This window comes from Trachypithecus francoisi, unplaced genomic scaffold, assembly GCF_009764315.1.
Source record: "Trachypithecus francoisi isolate TF-2019V2 unplaced genomic scaffold, Tfra_2.0 Lachesis_group12, whole genome shotgun sequence".
Taxonomy (NCBI): Eukaryota; Metazoa; Chordata; class Mammalia; order Primates; family Cercopithecidae; genus Trachypithecus; species Trachypithecus francoisi.
The window spans coordinates 83,287,329-83,302,479 of record NW_022681457.1 but is presented as its reverse complement, the minus strand read 5'-3'; the positions used below and the strand labels follow the sequence as shown (position 1 = coordinate 83,302,479).

At 40.5% G+C, this 15,151-nt stretch overlaps 1 protein-coding gene across 27 annotated transcripts in view; it reads right to left on the bottom strand.

Annotated features, from left to right (window-relative positions):
* The window catches only part of SCMH1 (Scm polycomb group protein homolog 1), a 246,088-nt gene that overhangs the window by 228,707 nt on the left and 2,230 nt on the right, over positions 1–15,151 (bottom strand). Inside the window, exon 1 of one of the 27 annotated variants that reach the window (XM_033226872.1) lies at positions 11,374–11,393. The exons of the other annotated variants lie outside the window; for them this stretch is intronic. The gene's annotated coding sequence lies outside the window, so the exon portion shown is untranslated. Of the gene's footprint in view, positions 1–11,373; positions 11,394–15,151 lie in introns of those variants that run through there. 27 annotated transcript variants of the gene reach the window in all.

The window sequence follows — 15,151 nt, the reverse complement described above, 5'->3', positions numbered from 1 at the left end:
GTAGATTTTTAGAAAGACATTAAGCTATCAAGGTCCAGACTCAAATTCATTTAGTCAACAAATATTAGTATTATTTATTATATATGTTACATTATTTACTGAAATACCTACTTAAATACTAGGTGCTCAGAATACAATATTGAACAGAAGACATGGTCCCTGCTATTCTGACATATATTAATCAACCCAAAAATACAAATACGGCTTCATTTAAAAAACTATTGTAAGTACTACAAAGCAAAGTCACAAGGTACTATGAAATGTGCAACATGGAGATTAAATAGATTCTGGGAGATTAAGGAAGGATTCCCTAAGGAAGTTACGTCTCCACTGAAATCTAAACAATGAATAGACAAGGAAGGGGAGAGAGCATTCTAGGCAGAAGGAACAATCATAAGAAAAAACCCTGAGGTGGGATGGGGCATGACTAGCCCACAGAACTGAAAGGCTGATGCATACAAAGCAGATAGTTCTGCATTCCCCATCCCCCACCAACACTCTCACCACAGATCATGTTAGCTCTGCTGGTTTAAAACCCTTCAGTGGCTTTCCATTGCACTGATATACAAATGACATTTTCCCTTGTGGTCTACATGACATGAAGCCTGCCTTCAGAGCCTCATATGGTGCCATAATCCCCTAGCTAAGTTCCAGTCACATTGGCTCCCTTTTTGATTCTTGAATATATGAGGCTCTTTCCTGTCTCTGAGACTTGCCACATGCTGTTTGCTCTGCCTGGGAGTGTCTTCCTCTGACTTTTGGTTTATTTTTTCTCAGCTAAAAAATCACCTCCTCGTAGAGCACTCCCCAACTGCCCTTCCATGGTCACTCTGTTCAAATTTAATGTAAAAATTATATTATTGAGTCTTTAATTTTAAAAGAAAGGAAATTCTGACACAGGCTACAACACAGATGAACCCTGAAGACATGCTGAGTGATACAAGCCAGTGACAAGAGGGAAAACATTGTATGATTCCCCTCATATGAAGCTGGAGAATTATAGTCAAATTCATAGAGACAGAAAGTAGAATGGTGGTTGCCAGGAGCTGCAGGGAGGGAGGAATGTATGCCATGGGTGCAACTAGCTGGGGCCTATGTCGCAAGTGGTAAAGAAATTTACCAAGACAGTTACAGGTAAATAAAGGCAGATTTGGCTGGGCGCGGTGGCTCATGTCTATAATCCTAGCACTTTGGGAAGCTGAGGCGGGCAGATGATGAGGTCAGGAGTTCGAGAGCAGTCTGGCCAACATAGTAAAACCCCATCTCTACTAAAAATACAAAAAATTAGCCGGGCATGGTGGTGTGCACCTGTAATCCTAGCTACTCAGGAGGCTGAGGCAGGAGAATCCTGTGAACCCTGGAGGCAGAGGTTGCAGTGAGCTGATGAGCTGAGATTGGGCCACTGTACTCCTGCCCGGGCAACAGTGCAAGACTCTGTCTCAAAAATAAAAAAGGCAGATTTATTAGAGAAAGTAAGAAAATATGTTGCAAGGGTACAACAGGCAGCACAGCAGAGAAGGTGCTGTCTACAAACAGGCAAGGACTGGAGGGAAGTTTTACAGGGGGCTATGAGGACTGGAGGGGGCTATGAGACAAGGTAGTTGTGCCAGTGGTTGGTTGGTCTCTCAGAACAATTGTTCATTGTTCTCCCCTACCTATGGCTCCTTCCTCATTGCTGCTTACTTACTGGGACTCCACAAGGTATAATTATTGTTTAATGGATAGAGTTTCAGTTTAACAAAATGAAACAAGTTCCGGAGACGGATGGTGAAGATGGTTGCGCAGCAATGTGACTATACTCAGTACTGTTAAAAATGGTTGAAATGGTAAATTTTACATTACATATATTTTACCACAATTTAAAAAATAATTAAAGAAAACATTCTATAAGCTACATTAAGACAAGCAGGAAGCATATAAAGAATGTAAGGAGCCAAGCACGGTGGCTCACGCCTGTAATCCCAGCACTTTGGGAGGCTGAGGTGGGAGGATCACTTAAGCCTAGGAGTTCAAGATCAGCCCTGGCAACATGGTGAGACCCCATTTCTACAAAATTAAAAAAAAAAAAATTAGGCCGGGCGCGGTGGCTCAAGCCTGTAATCCCAGCACTTTGGGAGGCCGAGACGGGCGGATCACGAGGTCAGGAGATCGAGACTATCCTGGCTAACACGGTGAAACCCCGTCTCTACTAAAAAATACAAAAAACTAGCCGGGCGTGGTGGCGGGCGCCTGTAGTCCCAGCTACTCGGGAGGCTGAGGCAGGAGAATGGCATGAACCCGGGAGGCAGAGCTTGCAGTGAGCTGAGATCCGGCCACTGCACTCCAGCCCAGGCGGCAGAGCGAGACTCCATCTCAAAAAAAAAAAAAAAAAAAAAAATTAGCTGGGTGTGGTGGTGCGCACCTGTGGTTCTAGCTACTCAGGAGGCTGCAGTGAGCCGTGATCACGTCACTGCACTCAAGCCTGGGTGACAGAGCAAGATCCTGACTCAGGAAAAAAAAAAAAAAAAAAGGAATGTAGGGAGAATAGTATAATCATCAGACTTAAAATTTTAAATATTTAACCCTGAAAGCAACATGGAAAATGACTGAAGGGGACCCACAGCAGTTGCAGGCAAAGTGTTTGGATGCAACTATAGCAATTCAGAAGAGAGATGACAGAAGCTTGGACCAGGTTGGTGGCAGTTAAGATTCATTCATTCAGGGGCCAAGATAGGTGGATCACCTGAGGTCAGGAGTTCGAAACCAGATCAACACAGTGAAACCCTATCTCTAATAAAAACACAAAAACTAGCCAGGCATGATGGCACATGCCTGTAATCCCAGCTACTTGGGAGGCTGAGGCAGGAGAATCGCTTAAACCCAGGAGGTGGAGGTTGCAGTGAGCCAAGATTGTGCCATTGCACTCCAGCCTAGGCAACAAGAGCAAAACTCCAACCCTCTACCAAAAAAAAAAAAAAAAATTAATTCATTCATTTAACTTTTTAATGAATGCCATTATATGCCATGCACTGTGATAGGAGTCAGATATAAGAATAAGATTGGCAATGCGGCACTATTCACAATAGCAAAGACTTGGAACCAACCCAAATGTCCATCAATGACAGACTAGATTAAGAAAATGTCACACATATACACTATGGAACACTATGTAGCCATGAAAAAGGATGAGTTCATGTCCTTTGTAGGGATATGGATGAAGCTGGAAACCATTATTCTCAGCAAACTATCACAAGGACAGAAAACCAAACACCGCATGCTCTCACTCATAGGTGGGGATTGAACAATGAGAACACTTGGACACAGGGAGGAGAACATCACATACCAGGGCCTGTCGGAGGGTGGCGGGGTGGGGGAGGGATAGCATTAGGAGAAATACCTAATATAAATGACAAGTTAATGGGTGCAGCAAACCAACATGGCACATGTATACAAATGTAACAAACCTGCACGTTGTGCACATGTACCCTAGAATTTAAAGTATAATTAAAAAAAAAAAAAAAGACCCCTGCTGTCATGTCCTCATGGAATTTAACAAGTAAGCAAATAAATAATTACATATTGTGATTAAGTGTTATAATAGAATAAACAGAGTGACTGTGGAAGGGCAGTCAGTATGGCCTCTATGAGGAGGTAATGTCTAAGAATGAATCAAGGCTGGGCACGGTGGCTCAAGCCTATAATCCCAGCCCTTTGGGAGGCCGAGATGGGTGAACCACGAGGTCAGGAGATCGAGACCATCCTGGCTAACACGGTGAAACCCCCATCTCTACTAAAAATACAAAAAATTAGCCGGGCTTGGTGGTGGGCACCTGTAGTCCCAGCTACTCGGGAGGCTGAGGCAGGAGAATGGCGTGAACCTGGGAGGCGGAGCTTGCAGTGAGCCGAGATTGCGCCACTGCACTCCAGCCTGGGCGACAGAGCGAGACTCCTTCTCAAAAAAAAAAAAAAAATCAATCAAAAGTCAGGGAAAGACTCTTCCAGGCAGATGAAACAGTATGTGCCAAGTCTGAGAGACAGGAAAGAGCTTCATATCTTCAGGAAACGAGACGGGAGCCAATGTAACTAGAACTTAGCTAGGGGATGGTGGCACTACATGAGGCTAAGAAGGTAGTCTCCATATCATGTAGACCACAAGGAAAAATATCATTTGTATATCCAAAGCAATGGAAAGCTACTGAAGGATTTTAGGCAGAGATAATATGATCTGTGGTGACCACATTGGTGGAGGATAGGGTACAAAAGTAAACAAACGAAAGCCGTTTAGGGGGTTGACATAACGGTCCAAAAGAAGAACTATGGTGGTGTAGACTAGAATAAAGGAAGTGGTGATGGGGAGGGGGGGAAGATTCATTAGTTTAGGATATAGTTCTAAGGGGTGTCAGCAATGAACTAAAAATGGAGAAAAGATAATTTAACAAATGATTCCCAGCCAGGCACCAACCCAGCACTTCAGGAGGCTGAGGCGGGAGGATTACTGGAGCTGAGGCAGGAGGATCACTGGAGCCCAGGAGTTCAAGACTAGCTTGGGCAAGATGGCAAGACTCTATCCCTATAAAACAAAAATTTAAAAATTAGCTGGGTTCCATAGCACACGCCTGTAGTCTTACCTACTCAGAAAGATGAGGGAAGAGGATGACCTGAGCCCAGGAGTTCAAGGCAGCAGTGAGCTATGATCGCATCACTGCACTCCAGCCTGAGTAACAAAGCAAGACCCTATTTCTTAAAAAAAAAAAAAAAATTAAAGAAACAATTCCCAGTTGTTAGGCCTGAACAAATAGATGAATTGGGGGCTGTTCACTGAAACTGGCAACAATGAGTAAGTATCAGAATTACTTAAAGAGCTTTTAGAAAATATTAATTCCTATGTTCTATCCCCTTAGAGATCCCAATTCAATATAATTTTTTTGGCACATGGTACTTTTTTTTTTTTTCAGTTATTTCGATAAATGTAGACAGTTTATTGGCATAAGTTAGTACAGAATAATAGAATAAAATATTCCACTTCAAATAATACCCTTTTTTGTTGTTGTTGTAACAGTTATTTTTATTCTATCAGGATCTTCACACTTGAAGATTTCTTGTACCCTCTTTTTTTTTTTTAATTATACTTTAAGGCCGGGCGCGGTGGCTCAAGCCTGTAATCCCAGCACTTTGGGAGGCCAAGACGGGCGGATCACGAGGTCAGGAGATCGAGACCATCCTGGCTAATACGGTGAAACCCTGTCTCTACTTAAAAATACAAAAAACTAGCTGGGCGACGAGGCGGGCGCCTGTAGTCCCAGCTACTCGGGAGGCTGAGGCAGGAGAATGGCGTAAACCCGGGAGGCGGAGCTTGCAGTGAGCTGAGATCCGGCCACTGCACTCCAGCCTGGGTGGCAGAGCAAGACTCCGTCTCAAAAAAAAAAAAAAAAAATTATACTTTAAGTTCTAGAGTACATGTGCACAACGTGCAGGTTTGTTACATATGCATACTTGTGCCATGTTGGTGTGCTGCACCCATCAACTCGTCATTTACATTAGGTATTATCTCCTAATGCTATCCCTCCCCTCTCCTCCCTCCCCACATAGGCCCTGGTGTGTTGATGTTTCCCTTCCTGTGTCCAAGTGATCTCATTGTTCAATTCCCACCTATGAGTGAGAACATGCAGTGTTTGGGTTTTTGTTCTTGTGATAGTTTGCTGAGAATGATGGTTTCTAGCTGCATCCATGTCCCTACAAAGGACACAAACTCATCCTCTTTTATGGCTGTATAGTATTCCATGGTGTATAGGCACATGATACTTTTAATTTTAAAAATATCTCCAGGTGATTCTGATATTCAACAAGGTTTAGCACTCTGCTACAGACAAAGTTAACCAGAGTAGATTATTATTGCTTGCAAATTAAAGAACCTCATATGATTAGAAATTGGTTTGTGGGAGTGGCACAAATGATAGTCCCTAAAACACAGAATTGACTGGATCAAAGTTGAGAACAGAACAGTACAGAATTCTATATACCATGTTGAGAGGTTGGCCATCTTTATAAAGTGCTATGAGACAGCTGATCAAACTGTGGTCTATTCTGTACCGCGATTCACTATTACTAGGACTTGGCATTTTACACTATATACATAAGAGACTGAGGCAGAAAAAGTTCCTATGACATCCACCTAGTATACATTCTGGCAAATGCATCTATCAACAGACTGCAGTTTGTCAGTTGCATCAAATGAGTCAACTAAATTACGCACCTCGTTTTATGAAGAAATGGGTTTTAATTAAATCTCAAAGAAATAACATCTAAACATTCTAATTTTATTATAACTTTTTAAAAATAAACTTTTTCTATTAGAACAGTTTTAGATTTAGAGAAAAACTGCAGATAGTTCCCAAACCCTGTATTATTTCCCCTATTACTAACATTTTACATTAGTATGGTATATTTGTTACAATTAATGAACCAATATTGATACCTTATTAACTAAAGTCCACATTTTATTCAGACTTCCTTAATGATTACTTAAGATTACTTTGCTGTGACAGGAACCCATCCAGTATACTATGCTACATTATGTTTAGTCACTATGTCTTCTTAGCCTCTTCTTGGCTGACCCTTTCTCAGACTTTCCTTGTTTGATTGATGACTTTAACAGTTTTGTGGAGTATTAGAAATTTTATAGGCCGGGCACGGTGGCTCACGCCTGTAATCCCAGCACTTTGGGAGGCAGAGGCAGGTGGATCACAAGGTCAGGAGCTCGAGAACAGCCCGGCCAATATAGTGAAACCAAGTCTCCACTAAAAATACAAAAAATTAGCCGGGCGTGGTGGTGGGCACCTGTAATCCTAGCTACTCGGGAGGCTGAGGCAGGAGAATCACTTGAACCGGGAGGTGGAAGTTACAGCGAGCTGAGGTCACACACACTGCACACCAGCCGGGGTGACACTGTGAGACTCAGTCTCTAAAAAAAAAAAAAAGAAATTTTATAAAACGTACCTCAGTTGGGATTATCTGATGTTTTCTCATGATTAGACTCAGGTTATGGCTTTTGGGGAGGAAGAGAGCTTAGGTAAAGTTATTACACCTGCCACCTAAATAGTAAAACCCACTGAGGGAAGAAACCATATCTTTTTTTTGTTTTTTTTTTTTGAGACGGAGTCTTGCTGTGTCGCCCAGGCTGGAGTGCAGTGGTGCGATCTCAGCTCTGCCTCCCAGGTTCACGCCATTCTCCTGCCTCAGCCTCCTGAGTAGCTGGGACTACAGGCGCCTGCCACCACGTCTGGCTAATTTTTTTTTTTTTTTTTTAATAGAGACGAGGTTTCACCGTGTTAGCCAGGATGGTCTCCATTTCCTGACCTCATGATCTGCCCGCCTCGGTCTCCCAAAGTGCACCTTTTTATCCTTAGTATGTAGCTGGTAAAGGTTGAAAAGTAGAAAGTGGATGCAAACCAAAGGTTGAAGGGGTACAGAAATGTTACAATTTATTAAAATATGAGCACTGATCCTCACAAGAAATCCAGTCATATATATGCTCAAATTAAAAAATAATTATGACTCTGATTTGCTAAACCATTTCATTCTTCTATCCAGGGATCTTTTGTTTGCCTACATTGTTTGGTGAGATAGAAGATATATTCAGACTAAAAATATATGTGTCAATTCCTGCAAGTAAACCTTGCCTCCTGTACTGATAAAGTCTCAGAATCATAGAACACTGCTGTGGGGCACATACATGGTGAAATGAAAAGAAGACTGTGGTTGAAGTCAGGCTGGTCTGGGCTTGAAACCGAGTCCTATTACTTATAAACTGCATAATCTTGGCCAGCTATCTCTAAGTCTCAATTTCTTTATGTATAAAATAGAGGTGATAATACCTATATGCAGGTGGGTAAAAATAACATGTTTATACGTTTCAACATATCTGACAGATACTAAAAAAAAGTTATTTCCTTTCTTAGTAGAGTACATTATATAGAGTAGGTCTGCTTTAAATACATTTTGAAATAAGGTAACACATGTATAAACAAACAAACACAGAAGATGCTGATTGTTACTTTCACAAATTGGATAAATGAATTCTGAAACAGTTTCACATGCCTTTTGTTTTTTCACGCACCTAGTACATGTCTAATACGTGGCAGCTCCTCAAATGTTTGATGATTCTTCCATCAGATATCCAGGACCAAGAGTCAAGAGAACCAGATTCCGGTTTTTGGCCCTGGACAAAAAAGTCCCTTCTTTAGGCCTCAGTTTCTTTACTGAATAAATGACTTAACAGTTACAGAACTTGACAGAAGAGATCTTAGAAATCATTCACTGCAACTCCTTGCCCAAATCACAGAGCCAGTGAGTGGCAAACTGGGACTTGAATCAGGACTCTTAATCACCAAGCCATATAACTCTTTCCACATACCATGCAGCTTATAAGGTCTCTTTCACCTTCTTGTCTATGAAATATTTGGGATTGAACCACTACTGTTCTTTAGAATATCATCCCATTCTGAAAAATCCACTAAACTAGCAGGCTAAGATTTTTCTTTATCAAAACCAGAAAGTATAGAAGAATAAACAAAATTGTCCCTATCAATCATAGTTACCTAAGAGTAATGATGACTATAGATAGCAGAAGATCAAAAGTCTATCATGTTAATATATCAAGTACTTAAATATGGAGAAGATCTATTTTTAACAGTCCCTGATTATATCTTCATAATTAAACGAAATTATAATCACTGGCCCACAAAACTGACAGACTGAATCGCTATTATTCTGAGATATCCATATCTCTATCATCCTGGTATTCCTTACTGTAACTTAGAGCAAAATTTTTTTTTTTAATATCCAATCATCTTCTCTTTTTAGGATTCCCATTTCATGTCTTTAGGGCCTTTCACACTGCTGACTATTCCTATCTTTTTGAAACTTACTGTTGTTTTCTTGGCATCCAAAACATCACTTTCTCCTGATTATGCTTATGGTATAGTGATTCAGAATATAGCTTACTGTACAACAGCACAGACTGCAGACTCAGACTGCCAGAGTTCAAATCCTGGCTCTACCACTTGCTATCCCTGTGATCTTTCACAGGTTACTTAACTTGGTGCTTGTTTAGTAAGTACTATAAAGGTATGTCTTGTTATTATTGTTCCTTAGTCTCTTCCTCTAGTGTTATATTCCACCTGGCAGATTCCACCCACTAAAAAGGGGTCTTTACCTCTTCCTATCTGGAAGGGTTTCTTTCATCTCCTCACCCTCTATCTGGTGAATTCCTTCTCAATCTTTAAGATTCAGTAAGGCCAGGCATGGTGGCTTACGCCTATAATTTCCAGCACTTTGGAAGGCCGAGGTGGGAGGATTACTTCAGGCTAGGAGTTTGAGAACAGCCTGACAACATAGCAAGACCCCTATTTTTTTTCTTTCTGCTCTTTTAAATAATTCCACATACAACCATTCCCAATTTTGAAAAGTTTTAAAAACTTATCTGGGCATGAGCACACACCTGCAATCCTAGCTACTTGGAAGGTTGAGGCAGGAGGATTACTTCTTGAACTATGATCACAATACTGCACTCCAGCCTGGGCAACGAAGCAAAGTTTCTTTCTTTCTTTTTTTTTTTTTTGAGATGCAGTCTCGCTGTCGCCCAGGCTGGAGGGCAGTGGCGCGATCTCCACTCACTGCAAGCTCCGCCTTCCGGGTTCACACCATTCTCCTGCCTCAGCCTCCCGAGTAGCTGGGACTACAAGTGCCTGCCACCACGCCTGGTTAATTTTTTGTATTTTTAGTAGAGATGGGGTTTCACCGTGTTAACCAGTATGGTCTCGATCTCCTGATCTCATGATCTGTCCGCCTCAGTCTCCCAAAGTGCTGGGACTACAGGTGTGAGCCATCGCACCCGGCAAAACCCTGTCTCTTACAAAAACTTAAAAGATAAAAACATTCAGTTCAAATGTCATTCTCTCTCTGGAACCTTTCCAAATGTCACTTCTCTCCTTCTGCCTTGGCCATCAGTTGCTCCTGCCCTAGCGTTCCCATAGTACTTTGAATATGTTTCCACCATGCCAAGATTATTTTCGTATTTTTTGCAGATACAGGATTTCACCAAGTTGCCCAGGCTGGTCTCAATCTCCTGGGCTCAAGAGATTTGACCACCCTGGCTTCCCAAAGTGCTGGAATTACAAGTGTGAGTTACCATGCCCAGTGCATTTTGAATATATTTCAACCAGAACATTAGTTACATTAGGTTGAATAGGCCACTTGAATCTGCCTATATAAAATCACTTTAGACTTACAAAAACAGAAATTTTATGATTCACTCTAATATTAGTGGTGAGTAAAAAATTTTATGATTCACCCTAATATTAGTATTTCTTTATACTTCTGCTATCCCCTCCCTCCCTGTATTATGCTCTTAACAAGAGTGGAATGCTATCTATTCTTTAAAAATATACATATATTTGGGAGGCCAAGGCAGTTCACATGGTCAGAAGTTTGAAACCAGCCTGACCAACATGGTGAAACCCCGTCTCTACTAAAAATACAAAAATTAGCCAGGTGTGGTGGCGCATGCCTGTAATCCCAGCTTCTCAGGAGGCTGGGGCAGGAGAATTGCTTGAATCCAGGAGGTGGAGGTTGCAGTGAGCCAAGATCGCGCCACTGCACTCCAGCCTGGGAGACAAGAGCGAGACTCCGTCCCAAAAAACAAACAAAAAACACATATAATGAAAAGTTCAGATATATAAAAAGGCATAAAGAATAATTAATAGATACCCATATATCCACAACTCAGTTGAAAAATATTTACTAATTCAATTTAAGCTCCCTGTGTGCCCTTCTTTGCATTATTCCTGGTCTTTTCTCCCCAACTTACCCTTTGGAGACACCTATTATCCTTAATTTGGTATTTATAATTACCATGTAGTTCTTTACATAAGTATGCCTCCCTAAATAATACATGCATGTTAAGCTTTATATAAATGTGTTCTGCAACTCGCCTTTTTCATTCAACCCCTTATTTGTGAGATTTGCTCATGTTTCTATATAGATCTAGTTTACTCATTTCACTATTGTATGGAATTCTATTAAGTAAATATACCACAATATTTTCATTCTTTTATTGACAGGCATTTAGATTAGTTCAAATTTTTGCCTGTAGCAATGTTGCATGAATATTTTTGAACATCCCTTTATGCATACATTAGAGAGTTTCCAAAGGGTATATACCTAGGAGTGGAATTGCCAGATTGTAGTTTATGTGCATTTTCATCTTAACAGATATTGTATAAGAATATATCAGAAACCAAGGGTGTATATAGCCAAAGAGCACAGGGGTTTTAAGAAGATGGAGAAGTAATGGTCCAGATACAGCGGTGGGTAAAAAAATACAGTTATCCTTACCTCTCTTCTTTGGGATGGGAGGGGTGCAGGAGAATGAGTCGCATTCATTTAAAAGGGCTACAGAGGAAGTAGTATGTTCTCCATGACTCAGGAGAGAGCCTGGCTTCCACTTAAGGCCAGGACACACAAAAAGACATCCAATAAAATGGTTAACAATGTAGGAAACAGGGAAACAGGAGTTTGAGAGAACAAGTGGAAGGAGCAAAAAAGCAGGGCTGTAAGAGAGTAAAAGGAAGCCAGGTCAGAACAAGAATAACAGTATGGAAGACAGACTGTTTGATTCTGGGATAAAGATAACAGGTGATAAGTCTTGCTGGGTTTATCTGGCCATAAGGTTATCAAAAGGTTTCAGGGCCCCCCAGTCCTTTGGATACCAATTTCCAGGGATGATCAGGTCCCTACATAAAATCATATTTGCATATGATCTACACACATCCTCCTATACATTTTAACATCTCTAGATTATTTATAAAACCTAACACAATACAAGTGCTATGTAAATAGTTGTTATACTATTGTTTAGGGAATAATGACAAGAAAAAAGTCTGTACATGTTCAGTACAGATGCAACCATCCCTTTTTTTTCCATATTTTCAATCCATAGTTGGCTGAATACACAGATACAGAACCCATGGATACAGAGGGCCAAATGTAATTAGTTCTAGCAGTTTACTGGTGCCTAGAGAGTTAACACTAAGGCCTTGCAATGCTGTGGTTAAATTCCCTCATTCACAGACGGGGAGAGAAAGACCCAATATTTGAGTGCCTGATATGTGACCAACATCATGTAAAGTACTTTGTACTTTATCTTAGTTAAACCTTACAGCTACATCTTCCTTCATTTTATAAACGACAAAGTAAAAGTGATCTGCCAGGGTTCTGCAGTTAATTTTTAGTGACCCTGAGGAACTCAGGTTTCCTTTCAAATCTTAATCAGTATGGTGGAATGAAAAAGACAGAATTTGAAATTAGAGCTTCTTTGGTCACTTTCTACCAGTGAGATCCTGTATGTTTCTTAACCTCACTAAGCCTATCAATCAAATAAGATTATTGCAAAGATTAACCTACAACTACAAAACAAATCTTAGATTTTTTTAACCTAAAATTGATCTACACAGGAACTTATTTTCAAGTGTGGAATTTCTTATTTGGCTTATTGCAAACAAAAATTTGAAGTTCCTGAATTGATGCCTATATATTTTACAGATAGTAAACTGAGGTAGGGAAAGAGGACATCCAATGTGTGGCTCCCTAATGTATCCGGAATCAACTCCAAACTGTATCACAGTTTCGGATCTTTAATACCAAGGCCCCAGCCCATCTCTCTAGCCATATTTCCTACTATTAACTTATACAATACTCAAACCTGTGGTAGCTGTTAATTTTTAACGATACCATATCCTATGCTTTCCCTATTTTATACCTCTACCTAAATTATTTACTCTATTGAAATTTGTTCATGGCCCAAGTAAAATTCATTTTGAAAATGAAGCCCAACCTTGTTTCCAAATGTTTAGAAATGACAGCTCCCTCCTCTGAACTGCTTTATCACTTTGCTACTACCTCTCTTAGAGTACTCACTATGTTCTATTTTATAATTAAGGTAAGCATGTAAAGGGTTTATTTCAGCTAGCAGAGCATAAGCCCCTTAAAGGAAGGAAGAAAGGAACTAACATTTACTTTGTATCTATGAGTCACTAATTGCTTTTCTTGTGATTTTATGTGTATGGTATGTATGTATATATTTTTTCATGTAATATTTGTGATATCCTATGAAGTACAATTTTTTTACAGATAAGGACACTGAGCTCACAGAGGCTAAATAATTTGTTTACAGTCATAAAGTTAGTAAATGACAGAGTCTAGATCTGAATTTTGGTGTTTCTAACTCCAAAGCCTAGGTTCTTTCCACTATATTCTGTCTAGAAAACCATGGGTATATCTCCTCACTGCTTTATCTGATTGATCCCTACCCACCCACTAATGATCATCAGAGGAAAAAACCTCCACTGCCCTTTGTCATTAAGTATTAGCAGAAAGGATTCAATATGAGGTATGTGCCCTCCCACTTTCCAAGACTAAGAACAGACTCTTCGGAGCAAACAGAATGGTTAATATGAGTCCTAAATAAAGATAAAGAGATCAGAACTCTGCTTCCAGGAAGGAAAAGTAAAAAAACCTATTACCTTCTCACTCTTGTGTTTAAAAGCCCCTCCTCCTTCAAGGTTTGCACCATCTGGCTATATCACTCTCTACCCCACCTCCTCATCTGTCATCTACCACCCTCCTGATTAATCCCCTATCTTTACTGCACCTGGGTCACATCTTTCTCTCTTCCCCACATCCCATCATCCTCAATCACTTCACTCTCCACACAGATGACTCATTCAATACACTAGCCTCGAAATTCCTTGTCATACTCAGCTTTACTGACCTTCACCTCTGCTGAATTTTAGCTACCCATACACAGAGACCTCGCTGTCACCTAGAACAATCCCATATCAGACAACTTAACTCCGATATTCCACTTTCTGACCACACCTTTTTTTCTCAGCTTACTTCCACTATATTTGCTTGTTGATCTAACTCAAGAAATTGCAAAATCTTCAAGTCCAGAATTGAACTCATCATTAATTGTTTCCTGTCTCATTTAAAATTACCAACATATCATTAACCATCCAAGGCAAAAACCTGAGCATCACACGGGACTCCTCACCCTCTCACCTGCACATACAATCAATCATTAAAGCCTTATACATTGTCTGAGATTCATTTCTTTCTCTTCATCCCTACAACCACATTTTAAAAATGTTACTTCAACCATGTCTGATAGACACCTTTCTGTAATTAAATAAAAATTAAAAAACAAAACAAAACACAGCACCTACTGATTTCATTTCAGGATACTTATGCATACAAGGTCCACCATGACATGGCCTCTGCCTGTATTTCCAGCCTTACAACTTACCACTTATATCTCTATTGTTATATTCCTAGCAGTCCCAAACTGTTTGTGGTTCTCTACGCAAGCCATTCCTTTTCTCACATTGATGCCTTTGCTCAAGCTGTTTTCTCTGTTTGAAGGACACTTTCTGCTCATGTTTGCCTAGCTTACTCCTACCTATCATTTAAGATTTGGGTCAGATATCATCTCTTACCAAAGCCTTCTTTTAACTCCTAGACTAGTCTAAGTGCCCTCACCTTTGGGCAACCTTTACTCCCAACCTTTACTCCCATATCTCACCTATGTGTAGTTCTCACCTTTTATTCTGAGACAATCCATTTACCAGCTCCACGAGATTGGAAATCTTTGTAAACCCAGCCGAGCATCGTACATAGCATAGTGCTTGACCCATAGTAGGTACATAAGTGCACAGCGAAGATCAGAACATACCAAGTTTAAATTTTCTTTTCTTTTTTAAAAGATGGGGTCTCATTTGGTCACTTGCTATGGTGTGATCATAGCTCACTGAAGCCTCAAACTCCTTGGCTCAAGCGGTCCTCCTGCCTCAGCCTCCTGAGTAGCTGAGACTACAGGCATGCACCACCATGCCCAGCTATATTTTCATTTTTATTTTTTGTAGAGACAGGGTCTTGCTATGTTGCCCAGGCTAGTCCAGAACTCCTGGTCTCAGTCACCTGCCTCATCTTTCCAAAGTGCTGGAATTACAGGCACGAACCCCTGCATCCAGCCCTAAGTTTTAATTTTCAGTGGGATATTCACATCAATTCTTTCTCACAGTTAAGTATCCTCTACCTTTCACCCTCTAGATCTGTA